Source organism: Neoarius graeffei, chromosome 6 (genome assembly GCF_027579695.1).
Source record: "Neoarius graeffei isolate fNeoGra1 chromosome 6, fNeoGra1.pri, whole genome shotgun sequence".
Classification (NCBI taxonomy): Eukaryota; Metazoa; Chordata; class Actinopteri; order Siluriformes; family Ariidae; genus Neoarius; species Neoarius graeffei.
Window position 1 is genome coordinate 62847996 of NC_083574.1, and position 13847 is coordinate 62861842.

Consider the following 13847-nt stretch of genomic DNA (forward strand, 5'->3'; position numbering starts at 1 on the left):
AACCCATAAAGTTTGCATAGTGTGCATGACATAAATGTAGTGCCTTGGTCTGTCAGGATTTCTTTCAGAATCCTGACCTGGAAAATAATATGGAAGAGCACTTCCACAATACTGTATGCTGAGATATTGCGGAGAGGCACTGCTTCTGGATATCGCGTTGCATAGTCCACCAGAACTAAAATAAAGTGATATACCCATGCTGACTGATCTAATGGCCCAATGAGATCCATCCCGATTCTTTCAAAAGGGGCCTCAATCAAAGGGAGAGGGTGCCAAGGCGCTTTTGGAGTGGCCACGGGATTTACTAATTGGCATTTGCAACATGCCACACACCACCAATGAACATCCCCATGAATCCCTGGCCAATAGAACTGGGCCATTATTTGGGCTAGTGTTTTATCCTGCCCCAAGTGTCTGGCCATGGGATTAAAGTGAGCCACATGGAATACGAGTTCACTATAGCTCTTCGGGATTAATAACTGCATTATCTTTTCTCCAGTCTGAGTGTCCTGCATCACTCAGTATAACCTATCCTTAACAATAGCAAAAGTAGGGGAAGGCCAGCATCACATTTGGCTGGAGAATTTGACCATTGATTACTCTCACTTGGTCAAATGCATGCTGCAGAGTCTCGTGTCATGACTGATCTAATGGGAAATCCTCAAGGGAATCCCTGAGAGAGGGAGGAGGGGTGGGGTGCTCCTCGCTCTGCACATTGCCTTGATGTGGTGCTGACATAGACGGTTCTGTGACAGCTTCTCCATCCAAAGCTAGTCCAGGATCATCCTGAGATGCATTACTACAGGACCCACTTACTACTATGCATTCCATTAACTCTTTAAACCCTGGCCAATAAGTCCCCAAAATCAATGAGTGGGTGAGGCATGGATTAACCACTGCCTTTACACTATGCTTTTCTCCCCAAAATAGAATGTGGACGGACACTAAAGGGTAGTTGTGAACATCCCTGTGCACACACATTACCTTCACCACTTGTGCTCTCTCAATTGCCTCACCTTGCACCAGACTTTGGTGGATTGAGGTCTGGTTACAGCTGGAATCCACCAAGGCCTGATACATATCCCCTTGTACACTTAACGGTATGCGATACGCTCCAGCCTGATCGAGGGTGGTTTCTGGTGTATCGGAGACCTGGACCACCGCGCCCATCTCCATCGCGGAGCACGAATTTTGGAGATGTCCCAGCTCCCTGCAGCACAAGCACACCATTCCATACTCTCCCTCTGCCCTGGCGTTATGGACATCACTCACCTGGGGGGGGGGAGAAGACACAGACAAGGAAGGGGGAAACGGGAAGACACCATGGGTGCATCAGGCTGGCTGGGGGGAAGCCGGCCCCCACCTCCATGGTGGGGGAACAGGGCAAGGATGGGAAGCAGAGGGAGGGGGGAGAGAGAGAGATGAAAGAGGAGAAGGGGACGCATGCCTTCCTGCTGTCGGAACCACCACCATGTGGCCCTCTGCCAGCTCAATGTCTTGATCCAGCAACCCCGGGTGATGACACTGGACCCACTCCACTATTCCTTCCCAAAGTTGCGCGATGAAATGTTCCAGTGTCACCAGGTCGATAATTCCCCTTGGTGTCATGGTCATCTGCCCTCAGCCACTGACGGCAGGCATCCCGGAGTTGTTGACTGAACATGAATGGCTGGCTGACCTCCTCCAAGTGCAGCGTGTGGAAGCACTGATGCTGTTGTTCCAGGGAGTGGCCAACATGCTGGAGAATAGCTCTCTTTAAGTCCGTGTATATGAGCCGGCTGTTGGTGGGGAGCTGCAGCGCAGCAAACTTCACCTCGCTGGTCAGCAGGGGAAGCAGGCGCACTGCGCGCTGCTCAAGTGGCCAACCCCATACCTCGGCTGCTTGCTCAAAGAGCGGGAGGAAGGCTTCTGGATAGTAATGCAGACCCATCTTTGTTAAGGTGAGGTGGGGAGGGTCCGATGCAGTGGTGGTTGAGGACCCCGCTGACGTGAGCAGGTGCTGGAATGCCTGGTGGTCTTGTTGGGCCAGCATCAAGGCTTCAAAGTGTTGTTCCTGCTCCTTTTCATGGGCGATCAGCACTTGATGCTGGTTCTGCTGTACCATGGCGAGGGCATGAATGAGGTCTTTGAAGGGTGAGGACTCCATGGAGGGGCTCCCTTCTGCACTCCCAGGTTTCAGCACCACTGTAGAAGCTGCCCAGACATGGGTGGAGCACAGAAGTACAGCAGACTGTTGTTAGCAATTAGATACACTTTTAATTATGCTTTTCAGCACAACACTTTCCCAACTGGGACAGTCATATGCACACAGAAATATGCACACATTGTCGTGTTCTGGTCCCAATTCACCACTCCTCTGCTCTCTCACTCCTTTTATGCAGTGCCATCACTGCAAGTGACACACAGACACACATTAATTGACAACAGGTGTAGCGATTTGGCCACTCACCTTCCCCGACTCTGCCCTCCATTCACAAACTGACGCTCGGCCATGCCCCCACTGCCACAGAGACATCTGAAGTGGAGAGAGGGGAAAAAAAGCATAGAGCAAGGGGGAAGAGACAGGGAAGGTGGGGAGGGGGTGGGATAGGGAAGCAGGCATGATGAAGTTGTGGATGGCTATGATTTTTTCCTCAAAAAAGACTGTAAAGTCTTCTACAGTGATGGAGGACTGTGGTGTTGCTTGTGGATAGTTGACAACAGAAGAGAAACCAGAAAACAGAAAATGAGGGCTGGACATGGAGGTATGAATTTTAGAGTGATAAAACTTGATCTTGGCTGATCTGATCAAGGATTTGAACTCAGCAAGGAGGGACTGGTAACAGGACAGATCGGCAGTGGCCCTGGATTTTCTCCACTTCCTCTCTGCTGCACTTTGACCAATTCTATCGGAGCCAAGTGTTTTGCACACCCAGGGACTAAAAGGGAAATATCTTGCTGGCCTGGAGAAAAGAGGAGATAATGTGTCCAGTGATGAAGAGAGAGAGGAGAACAAGGTGGATACAGCAGGTTCAGTGGGGAGACTGGCCAAGGATTCAAGTGGGGAGAGGGAGGCTGTGACAGAGGAGGCAAGAGAGGAGGGAGAGAGGGAGTGGAGGTTATGATGGACTGTGACAGTGGAGTAGGAGGGGGGATGATGGGTGGAGAGGCAGAGGGAGGGAGAATGAAATGAAGTGGTGGTCAGACAGATGGAGAGGGGTAACTGTCGGATCTGAGGCAGAGCAGTTTCTGAGGAAGAGCAAGTTGAGGTTGCTAGCTTTTTGGGTTGGAGGAGAGTGCATCAGGGAGAGATCAAAGGAGTGGAGTAGGGGAAGGAAGGCAGCAGAGTGGGAAGCTTCTAGGTGGAGGTTGAAGTCTCCCAGGAGCATCAGTTGTGTGTACCATCTTCTGGGAAGGAGCTGAGTAGGATGTCAAGTTTATCAAAGCAACATCCAACAGGGCCAGGAGGGTGATAAACAACAATGACAAACAGGAGAGGAGACTGAAACAGAATGAAATTCAAAGGAGGAGATGGAGAGGTGGAAGAGTGGAAGAGGTGATAACTTCAATGACTGAGAAATCAACAAACCAGTGCCACCACCATGATGGCCAGACAGCCGAGGGGTGTGAGAGAAGGAGAAGGAGGTGGAGAGGGCTGCAGGTGTAGTGGTGTTGTCAGTTGAAATCCAGGGCCCTATACTACCAACGGAGGTTAACCTACCCAGAAGTAACCCAGGGTTCCCCCGCTAAACCAGGGTTGACAAAACCTGGGTATCTTGTTTGGGGTTAAACGGTACTATGACGCCAGTTATGAAGTTGATTTGTTGAACCTGTGTTAACCTAATCAGGGTTAATGTGCGTTCACGTTAAAGGGGAGGTTATCAGCGCAAATCCCCACTGTTCACAATGGCACGGTCGCCGTACTTCACGGAGGAAGAATGCACCATCATAATGGAAAGCTACGAGGAGTTCAAAACAACATTTAGAACCAAATCGAACACAGCGGCTGCCAATAAGGAGCGGCAAGCATGTTGGCAACGAATTGCTGATCGGGTAAATGCGTAAGTACATTCTCCCTTCTACATGTTCCAGAACAGAAGTATAGGATGAGAGAAAGCTTCATGATCAATCACAAGTCACAGAAAATGGTCTTTCGACGTGGCGCCAGTCATATATAGCTTGTTTAATGTCCGAAAAATCCTGAATAAAATGTGGTATGGTAAATTCATGAAGTAGCTTACTTAAGCTGATATGTGCACATGAGTCACATGAATTAGGATGACTGACTGTTCAGTCCCTTTGACTAAGTTGGTGTATGTCCTGTGAACATTTCAGAGGCAACAGCAGTGCCAAACGCACCTGGCAACAGGTGAAAATGAAGTATAAAAACATCATTCGTAATGGTGTGTGTGTGTGTGTGGCATATATAATGAAAAGATGCTTGTCTTTCACAGCCAACAAGAAAAAGGTGGCCGCCAGGTGCATGGGAGGAGGGAGGGCACCAGAAGCCCTTACCGTGGCCGAGGAGTTGGCACTCGCCAACAATAGCGGTAGGCCGATCATGGAGGGGGTAGAAGGAGGCCTACAATCCACCCCTGGTGCTGTGGAAATGTCCACCCTCTACGTGCGGGGTAATATGGCATTCAAGTTCCATGTAAGAAGTGTGTTTTCTCGTTCATCAGTGGCATGTCTTATGTGTTGTGTGTACAGTTGAAGGAAGCAATCTGGAGACCATCCAGCCACCACAGCCCATACCCGGCTCCAGTGAGCCTCCGGCCGAGGTACCTGTAATAGCTAACATTGCATGCATTATGCCGTGTTCATAAATTATGTAGGTGCAGCCTATGATTTATGTATGTTCTCTCAGGAGGAAGATGAGGAGACCCTCACGGCCAAATCCGACACCCACATGCAGGTTGAAAGACTCTACCACTGCTACTATATGCTGTGTCAATATTCTAGGAGGGTGCCCCATTACTCTTCAGCAGTACTGCATTTGAAGTGTGACTTGTATCAATGATGCAATCAGTCTGTGTGCTTGTGTTCCTTTGTAGGAGGAGTTGGAGCTGCCCCTGTCCCCTCCTGAGGCTTCCCTGCCAGGGATGTCACAATGTCACAAAGTACAGTTTCTTCCTCTTCGGTCCATCATTGCCGACTGTTATGCATACTAGGCTAATATGTTCATTCTGGGGTGGGGGTTCTGTAGGCCAGAGTGGACAATGTGCGCAGCCTGTATAAGAAAATGTTACAGCTAGACTGCAAAAAAAGAGGCTGCAAATTCGGAAGCTCGAACTAGAAATTGAAAAGTTGGAGCATGAGAAGAAGGTATTATTACATTGTGTGTGTGTGTGTGTGTGTGTGTGTGCGTGCAAGCAAGCATTCATTTGGCTTTTCTGTCTTTTCTTTTCAGGAACGGGAAAACTTAAATAAATAAATACAGTAGGAATGAGTGGTGATTTTGGCTTTTCTTTATTTTGTGTTACTGGCTGAAAAATTGGTTTGTGATGGCCTCTCTCACTGAACGGCCTGTGGGATGGTCCAGGGTCATGGGGTCAACAACATCGGGGGGTGAGGGAACATAATTGGGAACCCTTTCTTTTCTGATGGTGGCTATGTTATGCAGTACCACACATGCCGCTGTTATTTGACAGGCCTTCTCTGGCCTCATACGCAGGCCTTTTAGGCAGGCAAACCGAGCCTTCAATATGCCGAACGTGATCTCAATTCATGCTCTTGTAACACTGTGGGCATGATTGAAGGCTCTCTGGGCCCTTGTTTGAGGGTCTGCGAATGGTGTCAGGAGGTGTTTCAAGCATGGGTATCCACGGTCCCCGAGCAGGATACCATCAAATCGCCCTTGTATGAAATGGAGAGAAATGTAGTTAGTGTCAAACAACTGTAAGATGCTCACTATTCTTTACTCAAGGAATACCATGAAGTTTGAGTAGGGACGTCTGTGGTATTTTAGCTCTTTTCTGTATTGTCCTGATATCTTTTTGATGCAGGATGATTTGTGTTAGAAGGATTAGATGTAGGATTATCTTACCTTCCTCGAATCCCGCAGCTAGTGAGGATTCTCTAAATATGCGGGAATCGTGGACAGACCCTGGCCATCTTGCATCCAGGCTGGTTATCATCGACTGGTGGTCACATGTCATCTAAGAACATCAAACATTTGTGCAAGGACAGGGGATATGACTGAGGTACAAGCACACTGTTACCCCTGCAAATGAGGAACAACACCAACCCATGTGGAGGACAAAACATCACCTAACGCAAAATGGGACCAGTACTGACAGGTTGATTTGAGGTATGGACATGACCTATTTGAATGTGGGCCTATATGAAGTAGACCTTTTACCTGTACGTTGATGCTATGGAAGGATTTTCTATTCACATAATCCGCCTCATGCTCTCCCAGGGGTGCACTGATGCGGATGTGAGTGCAGTCAATGGCTCCTATTACTCTTGGGAAACCTGTACCGGTATATTTTGTTAGTCATATCAATTGTCAGTCACAATTGTCTCTATGAGAGTAGGCAAACAGACACAATTTGATATTAGTAATTACCTGCGATTGCATAAAACCCTTCTTTGATCTGAAGTGCGGTTAAATGCCCAGGGAACACGACAAATGCATTCATCAGTTTGTTTAGGGCAAGTACCACTTTGCGAATCATATGACAGACCGTGTTCTTACTGAGGTTTTCAGCATCACCGACGGAATACATATATTGTCCACTGGCAAAGTAACGCAATGACAAGCACATAATTTGCTCGATTGTGAGGGCCTGGCTTCGGCGGGTTACATTGCAGACGTCTGCCTCAATCAGCTGGCAAAGGTAATGAATTCCCTCAGCTGAAAATCTATATTGTTCATAAAGCACATCATCCGGGTATGCCAGCGGATTCTGGCGGTCTCTAAATACCCTCGCCCTCCGGAGACAGCCCCTCACAATCTGCGCTCCAATATCGCATGGGTCATCCAGGTACGCTGGCATTGTCTCTAGAGGAAATGTCGCTGGAGAGGTGGTGTTTAAAAAAGGTGTGGTTAATTGGAAACCTCAGGTTAACCAAGAACATAACCTGAGACGAGCAGGTTTGAGATGCAGCGTAAGTTGCCATGGCAGCATACCTCGGTTTGAACATAGCCAACTTTCGTAGTATGGGTTAATTGGGAAGTTACGCTGCACATGATAAAGTTACTCTCGAAGTTACCCTGGTAAGCCAGAAAACCTGCTTCGTAGTACAGGGCCCAGGTCTCTGTCAATACAAGGATGTGGAGGGACAGAAGAGAGGCATGGGCAGAGATGAAGTCAGCCATCTGTGTAGCAGACTGGTAGTTCCATATTCCAGCAGTGATTCAGAAGTTGTCAGTGGAGGTAGCTGAAGGATAGATGAGGTTGGAGAAGTATTGTCCTTGCAGGGGGCCATAAATGGAAGTGCCTCTTGTAGGTGAGACCACAAACAGGAATGGTGTCAAGACACATGATGAACAGTTATGGGAGATGCAAGAGAGGGGAAGAGATTTTGGGAAGGAGTGTCACTTGAAACCACACTAAAAGCACAGCTAATTAGCAAAAGAAAAACAGCTGATTGCTCACACAATCAAAACTGATGGGCGAATCCTGATGAGTAGCACAGCAGATGTAAACACAAGGTAAACGCAAGGAGTAGCATGCACCTAAAAAGCAGCAGATATGCAGAGTATTCAACAGATACAAGCAGCAGAAAAACACAGTATTCCAATCATATAAACAACTGCCAAACACAGAAAACTTAGCCTGCTCTGAAAGTTGCCTGAAACTCCAGTAGCCAACAACAAATGCTCTCAACTGATATCCAACAGTAAGCTCAATCTAATATAGTCACTCAAAACCACACTAAAAGACCAGCTAATTCACAAATAAAAAGCAGCTGATTGTTCACGCAATCAAAACTGATGGGTGAATCCTGAGTAGTAGCAAAGCAGATATAAACACAAGGAGTAGCACATGCCTAACAAGCAGCAGATAAATATTCAACAACAGCAGAAAAACACAAAGTATTACAATCACAAAAACAATTGCCAAACCACAGAAAACTTAGCCTGCTCTAGAAGTTATCCAAAGCTCCAGCCAACAACAAATGTACTCAAGACTCTGGGATGTGTTCAGGGCTGCTAGAAATAGTCTGGATGAGGACTGTGACATCTGACATCGGGTTCTCTGAGGACTGCTGTGTTCTATCATGCACCAGAGTGAGTTACAATAATGACAAACCCTGGGTAAAAGATAAGCTTAGACAGCTTAGGTTGCAAAAGGAAGAACTATTCAGAAATGGGGACAGGTTTAAAGAGTCTAGGAACAGGTTTAGCAAGGTGGTGAGATAGGCTAAATGACTGCACTCTGAGAAACTCGAACACCAGTTCTCAGCCAACAAATGTGCATCTGTCTGGAAAGGGCTTAGACAGATCATTAACTACAAACCTTCAGCCCCCCACTCTGTTAATGACTTGTGCCTGGCAAACCACCAGGAGTTCTACTCTCACTTTGTAGGACAATGTCCTACATTGTCTTTCAAAGTGCCAGTAGAACTCATTCGGTTGGTTTGCCAGGCACAAGTTATTAACAGAGCAGGGGGTTAAAGATTTGTAGTTAATGATCTGTCTAAGCCCTTTCCAGAATTTGTTTAATTCATTCTTGTTGGTATTTACATTCCACTGCAGACCAATGTGCAGAATGCACAGACCATGCTAGCCAATCAGATATTGGGTGTGGAGCAGACTAATGCAGACTCCTGAGTTATTTCCTCTGTGACTTTAACAAAAGGTCACCTCAGCCACAAACTATGAAAATACAAACAGTTTATTAAATGCCTGACCAGAAAGGGGAATATTTTAGAAGATTGTTACACTTAAGTCAACAGTGCCTATCATGCTGTCCCCCACGCCACACTGGACTACTCTGACCATGCCATGGTCCACCTGATTCCTGCATACAGGCAGAAATTAAAGCTGAGGAAACCTGTAGTGAGGACATCAAAGATGTGGCGCAATGAGGCTGCGGAGAACCTTCAGGCATGCTTGCACTGTACAAACTGGGATGTGTTCAGGACTGCTACCAATAGTCTGGATGAGGACACAGAGGCTGTGACGTCCTACATCAGTTTCTCTGAGGACTGCTGCATTCCATCATGAACCTGGGTGAGTTACAATAATGACAAACCCTGGGTCACAGATAAGCTCAGACAGCTTAGGTTGCAAAAGGAAGAACCATTCAGAAGTGGGGACATGTTTACAGAGTCTAGCAAGGAGGTGAGAGAAGCTAAACAACTGTACTTTAAGAAACTCCAACACCAGTTCTCAGCCAACAACTCTGCATCCATCTGGAAAGGGCTCAGGCAGATCATTAGCTACAAACCTTGAGACCCCCACTCTGTTAATGACTTGTGCCTGACAAACCAACTGAAGAAATTCTACTCTCACTTTGAAAGATACTGAGTCCCATTGTCCTTCAAAGTGACAGAAGAACTCATTCAGTTGGTTGGCCAGGCGCAATTCATTAACAGAGTCCTGATATCATGCCCCATGACTCCACACTTCAGCTCCTGCCCACCACCCCCACCTACCCCACTTCTACTTCTGTCAGGGCATCTTCAACTTCTCAACCTGGAGGTCCACTCCCCACTTCCTCAGCCTCGACTCTCTCCACTCTGGAGAAGGATATCAATAAGCTCTAAGAAGCTGAACCCCCCGCAAAGCAGTAGGTCCCAACTCTGTCTCACCATTTACCCTGAAGCACTGTGCTGATAATCTGTCTCCCGTGTTCACAGAGATCTTTAACACCTCACTGGAGACATGTCACGTGCCAGCCTGCTTCAAGGCTTCCACCATTATCCCCATCCCCAGAAAGCCAAGGATCACTGGATTAAATGACTACAGACCCATGGGCCTGACTTCTGTGGTTATGAAATCCTTTGAGCACCTTGTGCTTCACCACCTTAAAGCCATCACTGACCCACCCTGGGACTCCATGCAGTTTGCCTGCAGACCCAACAGATCTGCAGATGCTGCTATCATCATGGCTCTTCACTTCATCCTCTAGCACCTGGACTCATCAGGAACCTATGCTAAGATCCTGTTTGTGGATTTCAGTTCCGCCTTCAACACTATCATGCTGGCTTTTTTGCAGGACAAGCTCTCCCAGCTAAGAGTGCCTGACTCCACCTGCAGGTGGATCACTGACTTTCTGTCTGACATGAAGCAGCATGTGAAGCTAGGGAAACATGTGTCTGACTCTTGAACCATCAGCACTGGATCCCCCCAGGCTGCGTCCTTTCTCCTCTACTCTTCTTCCTGTACACCAACAGCTGCACCTCCAGTCATCAGTCTGTCAAGCTCCAAAAGTTCACAGATGACACCACCCTCATTGGATGCCTCTCTGATGAGGATGAGTCTGACTTCAGGTGGGAGATTGACTATCTGGTTTCTTGTTGCAAACAGAAAAACTTGGAGTTCAATGCTCTCAAGATAGTAGAAATGATTGCAGACTTCAGGAGGAGCTCTGCCACACCCTCCCCCATCACCATGTTTGACTCCCCAGCAATCTCTGTGGAGTACTTCCCCTTCCTGGGCACTACAATCACTCAGGACCTCAAGTGGTAAATGAATATCTGCTCTCTCACCAAGAAAGTACAGAAGAGGATGTTCTTCTTGCAGCAGTTGAAGAAGTTCGGTTTGCCAAAGACAATGATTGTGCACTTTTACACCACCATCATTGAGTCTATCCTCACCTCCTCCATCACTTTTGTATGCTGCCACCACTGCCAAGGACAAGGGCAGACTGCAGTGTACCATTCACTCTGCTGAAAGGACAATTGACTGCAACCTTCCATCTCTTCAGCACCTGTATGAGTTCAGGACCCTGAGGAGAGCAGAAAGGATTGTGACCTACCCCTATCACCCCACACACAAACTGTTTGAGACACTCCCTTCTGGTAGAAGGTTGTGATCCATTAGAACCAAAACCTCTGACATAATGCCAGCATTTTCTGCACTGCAGCTGGTGTCATCAATAAGGTCAGAGACCCATACTGACTCTAAACTCTTCACTCACAATTTCATTCTGTGCTTGGTAGACCATTGAGGAAGAAGTAACCATGAAGCAGTGAAACATCATGGGACCTTGTTGACCAGAGAGATAAAATTTATAAGAAAACCCTGGCCACACACTCAGAGTGGGTCAAAAGGCAGATGAGGACAAGGGAAAAAAAACCCAGAGAACTGAAAAGGAATATAAAATTGGACAAAAAGAGATGGATGGAGAATATAGTGTCTTGCAAAATTATTCATCCCCCTTGGTGTGTGTCCCATTTTGTCACATTACAAGCTGAAATTAAAATGGATTTTGGGGGGTTTAGCACAATTTGATTTGCACAACATGCATACTACTTTAAAGGTGCAATTTGTACTTATTTATTTATTTTTACTGTGACACAAGCAATAATTAAGATGAAAAAACAAAAATATGGAGTATGCATAGGTATTAACTCCCTTTCAGATGAAACCCCTAAATAAGAGCTGGTCCAAATAATTAACTTCATAAGTCACATAATTAGTTGATTAAGATCCACCTGTGTGCAATCAAACTGTTATATGATCTATCGCATGATATCTATATAAATCAACATGTTCTGGAAGGACCTGGACTCTGCAACACTCTGAAGCAAGCAACATGAAAACCAAGGAGCACTCCAAACAGGCCAGAGACAAAGTTGTGGAGAAGTATAGATCAGGGTTGGGTTATAAAAAATAGCCCAGCCTTTGAATATCCCATGGAGCACCATTAAATCCATAATAGCAAATATGGAAAGAAAATGGCACCACTACAAACCTGGCAAGAGAAGGCCACCCACCAAAATTCATACACCAGGCAAGGAGGGCATTGATCAGAGAGGCAATAAAGACACTAAAGATAACACTGAAGGAATTGCAAAGATCCACAGTGGAGATGGGAGTATCTCTGTCCATAGGACCACTTTAAGCTGTACACTCCTCAGAGTGGGGCTTTATGGAAGAGTGGCCAGAAAAAAAGCCATTGCTAAAACAAAAAATGTAAGAAAACATGTTTGGAGTTTGCCTAACAGCATATAGCAGACTCCCCAAACACATGGAAGAAGATTCTCTGGTCAGATGAGACTAAAATTGAACATTTTGGCCATCATAGGAAATGCCATGTATGGTGCAAACCCAACACTTCCCATCACTCTGAGAACATAATTCCTACAGTGAAGCATGGTGGTGGCAGCATCATGGTGTGGGGATGTTTTTCATCTGCAGGGACAGGAAAGCTGGTCAGGATTGAAGGAAAGATGGTGTGGCAGTGGGGGCGTGGTCAAGCGCCAGTCTGTGACAGGAGGGTGGAGTCAGGGAAGGTAAGTGGCAGAATCATTACACCTGACGGCAATTAACCTGTGTTTGTGTGTGTCTTCCCAGTGACCACGCCCTATTTAAGGAGGGAGAGCGAGAGCAGAGGAGCTCATTCCTGAACAAGACGCCAGTCGTGTGTGTGTGTCTGTTAGAGTTATAATTGTTAGACTGAAAAGTGTAGCAATAAACGCTATTTTGAACCTGATATCTGTCCTGCCATCCTCTGTGTTCCACCCACCAGTACTGAACCGCTACAGTGGTGCCGAAACCCGGGGCAAAGTGGAGCACCAGCTGATCAGCCCCATGGAGTCCTCCCTGTTCACTGACCTGGTCCACACCCTCGCCACGGCCCAGCAAAGCCAGCACCAGGTGCTCGTCACCCTCCGAAAGGAGCAAGAGCGACGCTTTGAGGCCCTGGTGCTGGCCCAGCAAGAAGACCAAGAGGCGTTCTGGCACCTCCTCACGTCGGCAGGGTCCACCAGCGCTCCTACTGCAGGCCCGTCTCCCCTCACCATCACCAAGATGGGCCCGCAGGACAACCCCGAGGCGTTCATCACGCTCTTCGAGCAAGTCGCAGAAGCCTCGGGGTGGCCGATGGAGCAGCACATGGCGTGCCTCCTCCCCCTGCTAACGGGAGAGGCACAGCTGGCTGAGCTACAGCTCCCCACTGACCGCTGGCTGGCCTATGCGGACCTCTGCCAGGCCATCCTCCTGCGCATGGGATGCACCCCAGAACAGCAGCGCCAGTGCTTCCGCGCGTTGCACTTGGAGGAAGTCGGCTGGCCGTTCGTGTTTGGCCAGCAGCTCCGGGATGCCTGCTGGCAGTGGTTGAGGGACGACAACCGCGATGCCGAGGGAATCATCAACCAGGTGGTGCTGGAACAGTTCATCGCTCGGTTGCCAGCAGGAACCACGGAGTGGGTCCAGTGCCACCGCCCGGCGTCGCTGGATCAGGCAGTCGAGCTGGCGGAGGACCATTTGGCGGCTGTCCCGGCGGCAGGACAGCAGACGGCATCTTCTCTTCTCTCCTCTTCTCTCTCTCCCCCTCCTCCTGTGTCCCGTCCTCGCCCCATTCCCCCACTGTGGAGGCGGGGGCCGGCACCACCCCAGCTGGCCCATCGCACACATGGTGCCCTCCCGTTTCTCCCTTCTGTGTCTGTCTCTCACCCCCCTCAGGTGAGTGAGCCCCAGAACACCGGTGCAGAGGGAAAGCCCGGGCCGGTTTGCTGGCGCTGCGGGGAGCCGGGCCACCTTCAACAGCAGTGCACGGCAATGGAAATGTGCGCGGTGGTTTGGATCCCCGACGCGCCAGAGGCCACCCTCGATCGGGCCGGAGCGTATCGCATACCGGTGAGTATCCAAGGGGATACATATCAGGCGTTGGTGGATTCTGGCTGTAATCAGACCTCAATTCACCAAAGCCTGGTACAAAACGAGGCATTCGGGGAGCACAGGGGGT

The 13847-nt window shown here is 48.3% G+C and overlaps 1 pseudogene; it reads right to left on the reverse strand.

Annotated features, from left to right (window-relative positions):
• Positions 1-5160: 5160 nt before the first annotated feature.
• LOC132888305 (putative nuclease HARBI1) lies at positions 5161-6980 on the reverse strand (annotated as a pseudogene).
• Between the last annotated feature and the right edge of the window lie 6867 nt (positions 6981-13847).